The sequence below is a fragment of the Adelges cooleyi genome, unplaced genomic scaffold, assembly GCF_023614345.1.
Source record: "Adelges cooleyi isolate 19-005CV unplaced genomic scaffold, UGA_ACOO_1.1 ACOO_flye_CR_arks_rails_tigmint_CR_PRNA_23, whole genome shotgun sequence".
Classification (NCBI taxonomy): Eukaryota; Metazoa; Arthropoda; class Insecta; order Hemiptera; family Adelgidae; genus Adelges; species Adelges cooleyi.
In genome coordinates, this window is record NW_026095893.1 from 16,858,215 (window position 1) to 16,873,566 (window position 15,352).

General features: G+C 31.5%; 1 protein-coding gene across 2 annotated transcripts in view; it reads right to left on the bottom strand.

Annotated features, from left to right (window-relative positions):
- Positions 1-15,352, bottom strand: part of LOC126836037 (lysine-specific histone demethylase 1A) — a 414,770-nt gene that overhangs the window by 67,635 nt on the left and 331,783 nt on the right. The window lies entirely within an intron of this gene.

Here is a 15,352-nt window from a genome sequence, read left to right on the forward strand (position 1 = left end):
ACAATTTATACGGGTTTGCCGAAATGAAAAAAAAAAGGAAAATAAAAAAACATCCGACGCTTCGCTTGAAATGTATTACAAGTGTTTTAATTCGCTGTTGAGCAAACTCCACAGCATATCGCCCAGGTTTAAATGTATGTCAGACGCGATGGAACTTATGTTCTTGCTAGGTTATCCGCCATCGGGACACAGGCATGGGGTAATGGCCGGCACGCAAAAATTGACCGAGTTTACTTCAACTGTAGGGCCGAGAACGTCGTCAAAATTGTCCGAACAAGGTTTCAGCGAGACCGCTGTGGATATCGAAATAAAAAACATAAGCGACTTCATAACGAATTCATATAACAATCACATATTTAGGTTTGTTAAAAGTCGTTGCAACGTTCCCCCACAAGATGAATGGTCTATAAATAGAATAAAAATAGATTTGCAGAACAAAAAAAACAATCAGCAGATACCGGAAGAAACGAATTTGGTGCAATTTGTAAAGGACGAAATGGATAGTTACGTTAGTAATATCTTTGACAGTTGTTTCTTCGTTTTGGGCTTCTCCTACGATTTGACGGGAAACGTTAAAATCGGTAATAATTAAATTATTAAAAACCATTACCGTTTTACAGTGTTATTTATAAACATAATATTGTGTATTCCCAAGTTATTTGTGTTTAAAATAAATTTGTATTAACAACTTTATATCAAACAAAATGATATACGTGCTATTTTATTTGATAACCTCGTACATGTACACGTAGGCTAAAATATTTTAAGTAAACAAAAAAAAAAAAATTCAATTAAAAAAAATCGCTGTCATGTAATTTTTGGAAAATTTTAATAAATTTAAAACTAAGATATAGAACAGATTATCATTTAAAAATTATTAAAAATGTTCGTTGTCTGTTTAGAATTTCATATTTAAATCGTGAGTTCGACGAAAATATTGTTGGCACGTGTGGCATACAGCAAATGAATTTTTGCACTTGTTTAAACAAGCTATCAAATTAATACAAATTTTAATACAATTTTTGAGCAATGTGTACATTAGTCGAAATTCTTCAACGATTAGCGCTACTGTTTTTTGTTAACTAAACGCTACCCAAATGCATTTGCAAATGTATATTTCAGTACTAGTTTGGGCCACCGTTTTTGGTTTGACACGCGTTGTGTCGGATGACGATAACAGCAAATCACAAAAATCGAAACTCTCAAATAAATTGTTAGACTGACAATGTTAAAATGTCAGTAAATAGAAATCAATGCAAAGAACTTTCGAACCCTATATCCGAAATACTCGAAGCGCTATCATCGGACCGAAAGCCAACCGATGAATCCAACGTTTTGGAGAGATACACAACATAGAGTTATACGACCTTCTTATACTGAAATTAATACGGACTTGTGGAAAAGAAAACATAATAGTAGGAACAAAAACGTCGAACACTTCGCTTCAAAAGTATCACGATTGTTTTAATTTAGTGCTGACCAAACTCCAAATTATGTCATTGAGGTACATAATCAACATAATAGTGTATACTTCCGACTTGTGAAGATATTTTAGTTTAAACAATTTGATAACTACTGCATCTTATTTAATTTTACAACCTTGTACACGTAGAGTAATATAATTTGTGTAAACAAGAAAATTAACAAATATGAACCCTTACAAAATATAACATCTTTTTAAAAGCGAAACAAGGAAAAAGTTTTTTAAGGAGCATGAGTTTTTGATAATTTATAAGTTTGTCCTTTATCAGTAGTACTATGTTTAAACATTTTACACTCAAATTTAAAACTAATAACACTATTTTTTAAAAGTTTAAGAGCGTCATAGTTTTAAATTAAAACAATTGAACATTTTGAGATGTCTTTGTCGATTTTAAAAGGGAAGGGGTAAACTTTTAAAATTGTTTTCCCTTTAAAGTACTATTTAGGCAAGATTTTTGAGCGAGTGAAATCTCATGATTTAGATATGAAAACATGTTTATACGATAGAATAAATGATTATTAAATTGTAACTGTTAACGTGTCCAAAAAAATTCCTCACATCGATTTTGATTAAAATTTCATAATTAATCGTCATAAACTAAACTACTAATTTTTACAAAGTGGCAATACCTTCGACTATTTGCCAAATAAAACAATTTAAATGTTCAATTCTAAACAGACAACGAAAATGTTAAATAATTTGTAAATGACTAACGCCAGCTGTTCTGTATCTTAGTTTTATATTTATTACAATTTTCCAAAAATTACATGACAGCGATTTTTTTTTAATTTCATATCATTATTTATTGTGTTTACTTAAAATATTTTAGCCTACGTGTACATTACAAGGTTGTAAAGTAAAATAACACGTATATCATTTTGTTTGATATAAAGTTGTTAATACAAATTTAATTTAAATACAAATAATTTGGGAATACACAATATTATGTTTATAAATAACACTATAAATCGGTAATGGTTATTAAAATTTTAGTTATTACCGATTTTAACGTTTCCCGTCCCGTCGTATGCGAAGCCCAAATCGAAGAAACAACTGTCCAAGATATTACTAACGTAACTATCCATTTCGTCTATCACATATTGCACCAAAGTCGTTTCTACCGGTATCTGCTGGTTGCTCTTTTTGTTCTGCAAATCGATTTGTATTCTAGAAAAAAACCCTTCTTCTTGTGGCGGAGCGTTGCAACGTTTGTTGGCAAACCAATATATGTGACTGTTGTATACACTCGTGATAAAGTTGTTTATGGTTTTTATTTCGATATCCACAGCGGTCTCGCTGAAACCTTGTTCGGACAATTTTGACGACGTTCTCGGCCCTACAGTTGAAGTGAACTCGGTCAATTTTTGCGTGCCGACCATTACCCCTGGCCTGTTTTCCGATTGCGGCGCACCTAGCAAGAACATAAATTCCATCGCGTCTGCCATGCATTTAAACCTCGGCGATATGCTGTGGAGTTTGCTCAACAGCGATTTAAAACAATTGTAATATCTCTGAAATGAATCGTCGGACGTTTTTATTATTTTTTCATTTCGGCAAACCCGTATAAATGTTTGTATGAGAGTCCTGCACCTGAAAATAACCTCGGCGTACTTACACCTGAGCGCAGTCCAGATCTCATTGTATCTTGCTACAACGTTATATTCGTCTACTGGATTCTGACCCAATGATACTGATTCGAGTATTGCGGACATGGGATTTGTGACTTCTCTGTGTTGATATTTATTTACTACAAATTGAACGCTTCTCATGGTTTGCCACCCTGAATGACGCACCAACATGTTTAATTTATTGGCAAGTACCGATTGGTATGATTGTCTTATGATATAAACATCATCGTCGTCATCATCATTATCTGACATAACGTGTGTAAAACAATGTACAGCAACCCAAAAAACTGTTATTGAAATTAACGTTTGCAAATGCATTTTTATAGCGGCTAAAAATCCAAATCACAGTAATACTTTTCTATGAAAAATGTTAACTAATGCACACAGCGTTAAAAAATTATATTAAATTAATTTTTAATTTTGGTTTTTGTTTACACAAGTGCCAAAATTATTAGCCAAGCACATTCGCCTTCAGCTCTTGATTTACACGTGATGTCCCAAACATGATTCATGAACGACATTATCTAGAGGGTGTCGCTAAATAGTTTCAGAACAGCTGGCGTTTGTCATTTACAAATTATTAAACTTTTTACGTCAATTTACACTTAAACATTATCGGGTATAATAATACAGCCATGATTAGATTAATCATTAATCGTCCTAACAGTAATTTGCAGAGTAATAGTTTGGTAGGTAGTTTTTAGTTTAGATAATAGTAGCGGGTGAAATCTATCGTTAAGCAATCCTATTACTAGTTACTGGACTTGGCTTCATTATTTTTTACACTCTGTTATTTATACCAAGTGTAGAGGAGATCATGGTGTATTAATCATAGGTAGAGGATAGGATGGGTTCAGGATTACTGCTATTATTGCTTTGTCGTCAGTAAAGTCATAAACTAAGGTGTAAGGTGAGGGCGGTTGATCTGAGATAAATAAGTTGAAGAGTCGAGTTACGGTTTTAAAAAATAATTACTTCTTTAAAACTTATTTATTTAAAACTAGTGTAAATGTGATAGCTGATTTTAGTATGATCCATTGCTAGTTCGAGTAAATTTAGAATAGTGGTGGAATTATAGATAATGATATATATTATATTAACGAGCGGTAACAAGCTAGTATAATAAAACGTCAAGTTTCTGGCTAAAATTGTAGTGTTTATTATCTGGCTTAAAACAATTCATAGAGAAATTGGGCCCTTTAACTAATTTGAATGTATTATTTAGTTCTATTTTGAACGTTGAACATACAACATATCTCTTATCTCCTATATTTTACCCCTATCACTAACCCCCTATCTCCTACCCCTATATCCCACCCCTATCTCATATCTGATAACAGCGTAACACTTTTTTGGTAACACTTTTTTCGTTATTTTTGTTATGCTTTTTTCGGTTATTTTCCACAGCTAATTCCCACTCTTAACCTTTCCCAACCCCACCTCATCTTCATCCCCATTTATTTTTTGGTAACGCATTTTTCGTAACAATGTTTGCGTTACAATATTTTCGTTATAATATTTTCGGTTATGTGCCAGAGCTAAGACATGAAAATGTCAACAAAAATAATTTTTAATCAAAGTAGTGTGTAGATTTTTTTTTTTGGACTAATAAGAGTATTCCAAAAAGTAAACTACTTATTAACTCTTTAGCTACACCCTCTAGTTAATGTCGTTCATGTATCATGTTTGGGATGAAGAGCTCAACGCGAATGTTCTTGGCACTTGTGTAATCATAAACCAACATTTATAGACATTTTAATCAAACTTTGGAAGTCTAGGTGCATTTTTTAAAGTTTTTTACCGAAAAGAGTAATACTGTGTTTAGCCTTTTAGCCGCTACGATAATGCATTCGCAAACGTTGATATAAATACTAGTTTTTTGGGTTACTGTACTTTTTTTTACAAACGTTGTGTCGGATGTTTATATTATAAGCCAAACACACAAATTGGAACAGAGTTGGTGCATCCTCCGGGATGGCGGACCATAGGAAGCGTTCAAACTATAGTAAATAAAAATCAGCATAAAGAAACCGAGGATCCCATGTACGCAATACTCGAAGCAATATCATTGGACAGGAAGCCGTTCGACGAATCCAACATCGTGGAAAGATGCAAGAAGATCTGGACTGTGCTCAGGTGTAAGTACGCCGAAGTTCTTTTTAAGTGCAGGATTCTCATACTAAGTTTAGTACGGGTTTGTCGAATCGGCATTTAAAGTCCGACGCACCGCTTCAGAGGTATTACAATTGCTATAATTCGCTGTTGAGCAGGCTCGACAACATGTCGCTGAGGTTTAAATGCATGTCAGACGCGATGGACTTGATTTACTCGCTATTTCCGCAAGCGAGACCTAAGGAAAATGTAATGTTGACAGAGCTAAAATCGTACGAATTTACTTTAGCTATAGGGTCGAGAACGCAGTCAAAATTGTCCGAACACGGTATCGCCCAGAACGTTGTCGATATCGAAATTAAAACCATAAACGACTTTTTTGAGGGTCTATATATGAAATTCGTATTTAAGTTTGCCAGTACACGTTGAAACGCTCCGATACAAGATGAATGGAATTTACAGAGAATAACCGATGAATATCTGTATAAAACGAGATACCAGCTCATACCAGAGGAAATTACAATGCTGCAGTATGTAGAACACATGATCGATAGTTATGTTGATGACATATTTGGCAGTTTGTTCTACACTTTGAGCTTCGCGTATGAAGAGGCGGGAAACATTATGATCAGGAATAATGATTAGCCATTACAGTGTAAACTAATAAACACAATATTGTGTATTTCCGACTTATTTAGATATTACCTATTGTTGATAACATACTCGTACATGTAGAAACTTCCTATCAAATATAACGTTCAACGTGGTTACATTACAACCATATACTTGTACAAGTAGGCTAAAATATATTAAGTAAATACGAAAAATAATGAAGTCAAAAGAAAAATCGCTGTCATGTACTTTTTGGGAAATTTTAATAAATATAAAACTAGAATTCAAAACATCTGGCGTTTGTCATTTATAAAATATTAATTTTTTTATGTCAATTTACACTTGAACATTGAAATTGTTTTACTGGGCGAAAAGTCAAACTACTATAAGGTATAACTACTTTGTAAAAATTACTAGTGTAATTTTTCAACAGTTAAAAAGTTATTAGCAATATCAAACAAAATGATTGCTAAAATTAATATGATATAATAATATTATGAAAAAAGACTTAGTTACTCCAAAACAAGTACATCTTTTAATTAGTTACATTTAAGTACAAGTAGCAGGATTTAAATCCAAAGAACTATTATCCAACCACTGTTTAACTAATTTAAAACTAGCTTTTTATACAGTTTTTCTATAAAATTGTCATTAAAAAGTAATACAGTGTTATCGGAGAAGCAAAAAACATCACCATCAAAATTTACTTTTATTAATCCATTTGTATTTTTTTAAATATTATAGGCCCTAAAACTGTGCATTGAGAAACAAACAGCACATGTTGTTTTAATCTTTCCACTAAAAAAAAACTGGCAACCTGAGATCTATTAGTAAAATATGATTTCAATAAATCTAAAAGTATTCCGAAAAAACCACAAAACTCAAATTTTCAATTCATTATTTATTGATCAATAGAATCAAAAGGTTTTTTTAAAGTGATTAGGATAAGTAATACCTAAAGCCTTATTTTGTTAAATATACTTAAAACTTTTAAATAAATGTATTTAATAAATATACTTGATTACGTGAAAACAAACATGATAAATAGATAACTATTTTCTAAAACCAAATTGATTGCAACTAAAAAAATTGTTCTTTTCTAAAAATCCTTTAAGTCTATTTTTAATACATTTTCAATTAATAACGTTAATGTCAACTCAATTTACATTACGTAATAACTTAAATGGTTACAACATTTTTGTTAAACCGATGTTATGGTTTTCATCTTTGCAAATTTAACTCTAAAAACATTGGATATATCATTATTATTATTTATTTCTACACCCGTTACTTTAGCGAGTTTTTTTTACAATTTCAATACCAGTGGTTAAGCAACCCAACAAATCTCAATCATGTTGGGACGTTGTTTGGTACTCAAAGCGAATAGTTATTAGTTTAGGCATTTGTGTAAGCAAAAATTTAAATTAATAGCAATTTTAATCGAATTTTTGAACAGCGTTCATTAGTTAAAGTTTTTCATCGAAAAGTGTAATATTGTGTTTTATTTTTTAGCCACTCTAAAGATGCATTCGCAAACGTTAATTTCACTAATAGTTTTTTGGTTTGCTGTACATTGTATTACACGCGTTGTGTCGGATGATGATGATGATGTTTATATCATAAAACAATCATACCAATTGGGTCTTGCCGACAAATTAAACGTGTTGGTGCGTCATTCGGGATGGCGGTTAATGGACGGCGTTCAAATTAAAGTAAATAAAAATCAATAAAGAGAAGTCGCAAATCCCATATCTGTAATACTCCAAGCAATTTCATCTGGACGTGAACCAATCCACGAATTCAACGTCATAGCAAGATACAATGATATATGGACTGTTCTCAGGTGTAAGTACGCCGAGGTAATTTTCAGCTTTAGGATTCTCATACAAAATTTTATACAGGTTTGCCGATATGAAAAAATAAAATAAAATAAAAAAACGTCCGACGCTTCGCTTCAAAAGTATTACATTTGTTTTAATTCGCTGTTGAGCAAACTCCACAGCATATCGCCGAGGTTCAAATGCATGGCAGACGCGTTGGACTTTATGTTTATGCTAGGTTCGTCATCGGCACAAAAGCAAGGCGTAATGGTCGCCACGCAAAAATTGACCGAGTTTACTTCAACTGTAGAACGTCGAAATTGTCCGAACACGGTATTAACGAGAAGGCGGTCGATATCGAAATGAAAACCATAAACGACTCTATAAATGGTGTATATTACAGTCACATATATAGATTTGCCCACAAACGTTGCATCTTTCCGTCAAAAGAAGAATGGACTATACAAAACATATACTTGGATTTTCAGTACAAAAAGAGCAACCAGCAGATAACGGAGAAAACGACTATGGTGCAATTTATAAAAGACGAAATGGATTGTTATGTTAATAATATCTTGGACAGTTGTTTCTTCGATTTGGGCTTCGCATACGACCTGACGGGAAACGTTACAGTTCGGAATTATTAAAATATTATTACTATCGCCGATTTACAGCGTAAACCAACATAATATTGTATATTTCCGACTTGCGAAGATATTTTTGTGTTATTTCATTTTTAAACCATGTATATGTACGCGTAGACTTATATAATTTAAGTAGACTAGAAAAATAATGTATAATTTAAAAAAATAGCTGCCAAACCATTTTAGTTGTGGTTGTCGTTTGCTTAATATTATTATTATCAATTAAGATTTGAAAATTTAAATTCTTGTAATGGCCGAATAGTCAAACAACTACTATAATTAATAACTAATAAACAGTTGCAAAAGCGTAATAAAGAAAAAGTTTTTTAAGGAGAATGAGTTTTTGATAATTCATACGTTTGTCGTTTATCGGTAGTAATATGTTTAAACATTTTTCATACAAACTTGAAACTAATAAGACTATTTTTTTAAAGTTTTTGAGTGTCATAGTTTTAAATTTAAAACATTTTCGCATATTTTAAAAGGGAAGCGGTACACTTTTAAAATAAATTTCTCTTAAAAGTACTAAAAATATATAGGGTGTTGATAATTTGACCTTTGCAGTATTTCTTTTTTGTAGTTCATATTTTTTAACTCTGCTTCTTCGGAATGTTTCGTTAGCAAACGAGTTAGTTAATTTTTAAAATATAGAAAATTTTAAATCATAATTGTTAATTTTTTAATTTTAATCAAAATCTAGGGTTTCTAGTTATTTCAAAAAGTAGACTTCCTAAAACTACTGACAACTTTTCTAACAATGCGTCAATCATTTTTTTGTGTCTGGGCTCAAGGTATCATTTAAACTGCCTGGCCGATTTCATCATTTCGCAAGTTAAGAAAACGTATCATATAGATACTGGATTGGGCTAAAAATGTAAAAAAAAAAAAGTTGAAAACTATACACATTTTTAGTGTTTATTTTACATGAAACCATCGAATTAGTTTTTCAAAAATCGACTATCTTGGATGATCAAAATTCGTCACCCTGTCGCTAGAACCTACGGTAGAAGTTAATGTATCAATATTCAAATAATCAATGCTAATAAAAAATAAATATGTTTCAGATTTAGTCTTGAGCTGAATTTAAGATAAAAGTGAAAATATACTCCCTCCATATTTTGTCGTTGATGTAGCGTATCAGGCTAGGGACGTTGTATGTAGCTCATTGCGAATATTATTGGTTAATATTTTGGCACGTGTGTAAACAAAAATTAGATTAATAGCAATTTTAATCAAATTTTTGAACGCTGTGTGCATTTGTTTAAGTTTTTCATAGAAAGAGTAGTATTGTGTTTCGATTTTTAGCCGCTCTAAAGATGCATTCGCAAACGTTAATTTCAATAATAGTTTTTTGGGTTGCTGTGCATTGTTTTACACGCGTTATGTCAGATGATGATGATGATGATGATGATGATGATGCTTATATCACAAGACAATCATACCAATCGGAAATTGCCAATAAATTAAACATGTTGGTGCGTCATTCGGGATGGCGGTTAATGGACAGCGTTCAAATTATATTAAATAGAAATCCATACAGAGAAGTCTCAAAACCTATACCTGTAATACTCGAAGCTATATTATCGGGACGGGAGCCAATCAACGAACTCAACGTCGTGAAAAGATACAATGAGATCTGGAATGTGTTGAAGTGTAAGTACGCCGAGGTTATTTTGAGGTGCAGGACTCTCATACAAAATTTTATACGGGTTTGCCGAAATGAAAAAAAAAAAAAAGGTAAAACAACGTCTGACGCTTCGCTCCAAATGTATTACAAATGTTTTAACTCGTTGTTGAGCAAACTCCATAGCATATCGCCAAGGTTTAAATGCATGGCAGACGTGTTGGACTTTATGTATATGCTAGGTTCGTCATCGAGACAAAAGCAAGGCATAATGATCGGCACCCAAAAATTGACCGAGTATACTTCAACTGTAGGACCGAGAACGTCGTCGAAATTAAACGAACACGGTATCAACGAGAAGGCTGTCGACATCGAGTTAAAATCAATAAACGAATTTATCATGGGTGTATACAACAGACACATATATGAGTTAGTCAAAAATCGTTGCATCTCTCTGTCACAAGAAGAATGGACTAAACAAAACTTATACTTAGATTTTGAACACAAAAAGAGCAACCGGCAGATACCGGAGGAAACGACAATGGTGCAATTTGTAATAGACGAAATGGATAGTTACGTTAGTGATATATTGGACAGTTGTTTCTTCAATTTGGGCTTCGCGTACGACCTGACGGGAAACGTAACAGTTCGGAATAATTAAAATATTATTATTATCGCCGATTTACAGCGTAAATCAACATAATATTGTATATTTCTTACTTGTAAAGATATTTTTGTGTAAAAAAATTTTGTATTTACAATTTGATATCAAACTAATACGTGTTATTTAATTTTACAACCTGGCACATGCACACGTGGACTAATATAATTTAAGTAAACAAAAAAAATTAATGAATATTCAAATAAATTGAGTGTTATGCAGTTTTTGAAAAATATTAATAAACAAACAGGATACACAACTGGTGTTTCTCGTTTGCAATATACTAACATTATTTTTGTCAATTTAGACTTGAAACTTTAAATTCTTGTATTGGCCGAAATTTTAATCTATTAAGTACTATTTAGGTAAGATTTTTGATCCATAGATTTTGTGAACGAAGAAATCTTTTTTGCAATTTAAAGAAATGTGTCGAGACATGAACAAATTTGTTAAGACAATACCTTCTAACAGTGTTCAGCATAACCAATATCTTTATGATTACACTACAATATCGAGTACAACAATATAATCATGATTAGATTAATCATAATTCATTGTGTAAAAGTAATCAGTTATCATCTTACAATTATTGTAATCTTTAATCATCAAATAAATTATAAAAAACAATTTTTTCAACTGTTAATTCAACTACATTCTCTTAAATATATTAGGTACATAAAAAAATATATAGGGTGTTACACGATAATTTGACCTTCGCAGTATTGTTTTTTTTTTGTAATTCATATGTTTTAACTCTGAACCTTCTAAATGTTTCGTTAAAAAACGAGTTTGTTAATTTTTGGAATATAAAAAACTAAAAAATCATAATTATCAATTTTTAAGTTTTATTATAAATCTAGGATACTTAATTATTTCAAAAGGTAAATTTTCCTAAAAATACTGTCAGTTTTTTTAACAATGCGTCAACCGTTTATTTGTGTCTAAGATGAAGATATTTTTTAAACCACCTGGCCAATTTCTAATAATATAACAATCTTATAGATCAGAAAATGTACCATATATATTTTTCATGTTTATTTTACATAAAACCATCAAAATTTCATTTTAGATGACAAAATTCGACAGACTAACGCTAAAATCTACCGTAGAAGTTATAGTATCAATTTTCAAATAATCAGATACATGCTAATAAAAATGTTTCAGTTTTGCCGTTTTGAGCTGAATATAAGAGAAAAGTAAAAATATATTCCCTCCATATATTATCGTTTATTGAACGTATCAGACATGGGCTGATGTAAGTAGCTCATCGCGAATATTATTGGTTAACAATTTTGGCACTTGAGTAAACAAAAAGTAAATTAATAGTGATTTAAAAAAAAAATGTAATCCAGTGGGAATTAGTTAAAGTTTTTCACCGAAAAGTGTAATATTGTATTTTGTTTTTTAACCGCTACAATGATGCATTCGCAATTTTTGATTTCAATAATAGTTTTTTGGGCTGCTGTAAACTGTTTTACACGTGTTGTGTCGAATGATGATGATGTTAATAATATAAGACAGTCACTCCGATCGGAACTTGCAAATAAATTAAATATGTTGGTGAGTCATTCGGGATGGCGCAAAATAAGCAACGTTCAAATTATAGTGAATAAAAATCAACAAAGAGAAGTCGCAAATCCCATATCTGTAATACTCGAGTTAATATCATCGGGTCGGAATCCAATCGACGAATTCAACGTGCTGGTAAGATACAAGGAGATCTGGACTGTGCTCAGGTGTAAGTACGCCGAAGTTATTTTCAGGTGCAGGATTCTTATACAACAATTTATACGGGTTTGCCGAAATGAAAAAAAAAAAGAAAATAAAAAAACGTCCGACGTTTCGCTTCAAAGGTATTACAATTGTTTTAATTCGTTGTTGAGCAAACTCCACAGCATTTCGTCGAAGTTTAAATGCATGACAGAGGCGTTGGACTTTATGTACTTGCTAGGTCCGCAAGCAGCATATAAGCAAGGCATAATGATCGGCACCCAAAAAATTACCGAGTTTACTTCAACTGTAGGACCGAGAACGTCGTCGAAATTGTCCGAACACGGTATCAACGAGAAGGCGGTCGATATAGAGATAAAAACCATTAAGGACTTTATTATGGGTGTATATAGGAATCACATATATTGTTTTGCCTCGAGTCATTGCATTGCTGCGTCACAAGAAGAATGCAGTATGTATAGATTACAAATAGATTTCCAGAACAAAAAGAGTAACCAGCAGATACCGGAAGAAACGACTATGGTGCAATTTGTCAAGGACGAAATGGATAGTTATGCTAATGATATCTTGGACAGTTGTTTCTTCGATTTGGGCTTCGCATACGACGGGACGGGAAACGTTACAATTCGGAATAATTAAATTTGCCATTACAAATGTACAGTGTAGATTAATAAACATAATATTGTGTATTTCCGATTTATATTTGTTTAATACAATTTTTATTAACAACAAGCTGTCCGGACCCGGCGTTGCTCGAGAATTAGTCTACCAGGGCTGAGTAAAATAATTCCCATTCCCCCATTTCCGTCCTCATCTCTCATCTCTATTCTCTTATCTCATATCAGATTACAGTGTGACAGCGTTTTTGTGACACTTTTTACGGTTATTACGTCCTCCTCTTATTTAAAGGTCCCTGTCTCAGTCCCAGATCCCGTTCCTACAGTTGCAATCATGCCCAGAATTATGGTACATAGAATCGGCGTGTTCCTTTAATCATCACCTTTCATTTGCTCGAGTACCGTGGTTCCCATGGTTATTAACCAAGTGTTTATTTTGGGTTATTATGGTTACAAACACTTAATTTATTTAAATTTTGTATTTAAATTAAAAAGTTCGTGTTTAAGGCCACCCTTAGGGGTGGATTTTTCGAAAAGTACTATGCCAGTTAGGTTCTCGGGAGTGAACTCAACATGGATTTCATGGCGATCGGTGAATGGTGTACCAATGCATAAAGAACAAACAGACATTCATATTATATATATATATATATATATATATATATATAGATTTGATACCATGCAAAATGATCAAAGTGGTACTATATTTTACAACTTTGTACATGTACACATAAGCTGAAATTATTTATGTAAACACGATAAGTAATAGAATTTTATAAAATAAAAATCGCTGTCAACTTCGCTGGGAAACTTTAAAAAATGGGATTTAATATCAAACATTAGTTTTAGAGTCGTTGTTTGAAAATCTAAACTTCTAGCTTAATTTATTACACTACTTCACACATTTCTATACTTAATAAAATTTGTTTTCAACTCTTAGCTTTTCTCTAAAGCCAACAGAAGTAATTAAACCTTAAGTGTTTCAAGGTTTTAATTTAGTCAACTTATTACTAGCCTCTTGTTTATAACACTTAACTTAAAGAGTTTGAATTAATACATTCTTTCATCTTAACAGAAAATGTTTCCTAAATTATGCTAAAATTGGGTCCAAACCATCAATTTAAGATTTCCCGGCTACAGAATTGATTACCTTTTTTAAATTATTATAATTGATATGACATAACAACAAAATAACATCAGTACAACCACTACACGGAAAAAAATTATTTGGTCATAGTAAATGGTTAGAAAAAAATTGGTTGGATCTATTATAATATGGTTGCGCCAACTAGATCATTTGAGTTAAAAATAACAAACTTAGTTAGTTGTTTTTAAGTAGTTAGGTTAACTAAGCATTTGGTTTTTTTAGTAAACTATATTTTTTTAAATTAAATATCTATAACGATTTTAAACGTGTAAGTCGGTTTAACTAAAAATCAAATGTTGCCGTTGCTTATTTATTAATATTAACGTAACTTAACTATGTAGAGGATCTTAAAGACAGTTAATTATTTTATTGCTTTTTCTAAAATTATCCTATATATTGTTTTTTATGTTAAATACACTACTACACAATATTGGAATTTTTACATTTTCAGTTTTACTAGATTCGCTGTGAAATATTACGAATCCAGTTACTTACACAAATATTGTTATATGTTAAAGGTAATAACCAATGATTTAGCATAACACAAATTAAAAATTAGTTGATAAGTTAGTTGTTTTTGTAGTAACTCAATATTATTTTGAGACAGTTGAAATAATTGAAATCAATAATTTTTTTCACTTCAATAATTATTATGAACAACTGCTTTTAAATGCGTATATTTATATCTATGTAATTAGTTATATATCAAATATAAATGTTATGCTAAATGTTTAAACACTTAATTTTAATAATACGCTTTTAATCCACATTTATAACAACAAGGTCTATAAAAACCTTGCCACATTTTTGTGATTGAGGAATTTAATACATACAAGTCTAAAGAATTTTATGATACAGTATTTTAAGACCAAAAGACAGGCCCCGACAGTGATGGTATGATACAGTAGGACAAAAAAAATAAGGAGGTCCATTGCTGGATATGGGAGCGACATTGGATAGAGAGAGGTGAATAAGCATGTTAGAAGCGACGACAATCATAAATATATACTATAAACTTAAAACGAGGAACAACAGCAAATTTAAATATATTGAAGAAAAATAGATGATTTTATATAATTATATACAAATTAATTAAAATACCTATATTATTGTATGAACAAATATGGCATTGTCTTACTGTTTAATAGTTGGTAGCGTATGTGGTTTTGATTTAAAAAAAAATACAGATAACTAACGTATCCGACTTAGGACGTTGTGTGTAGACAAACAGCTCATCGCGAATAGTTTTGACACTTGTTTAAACAAAAAATTA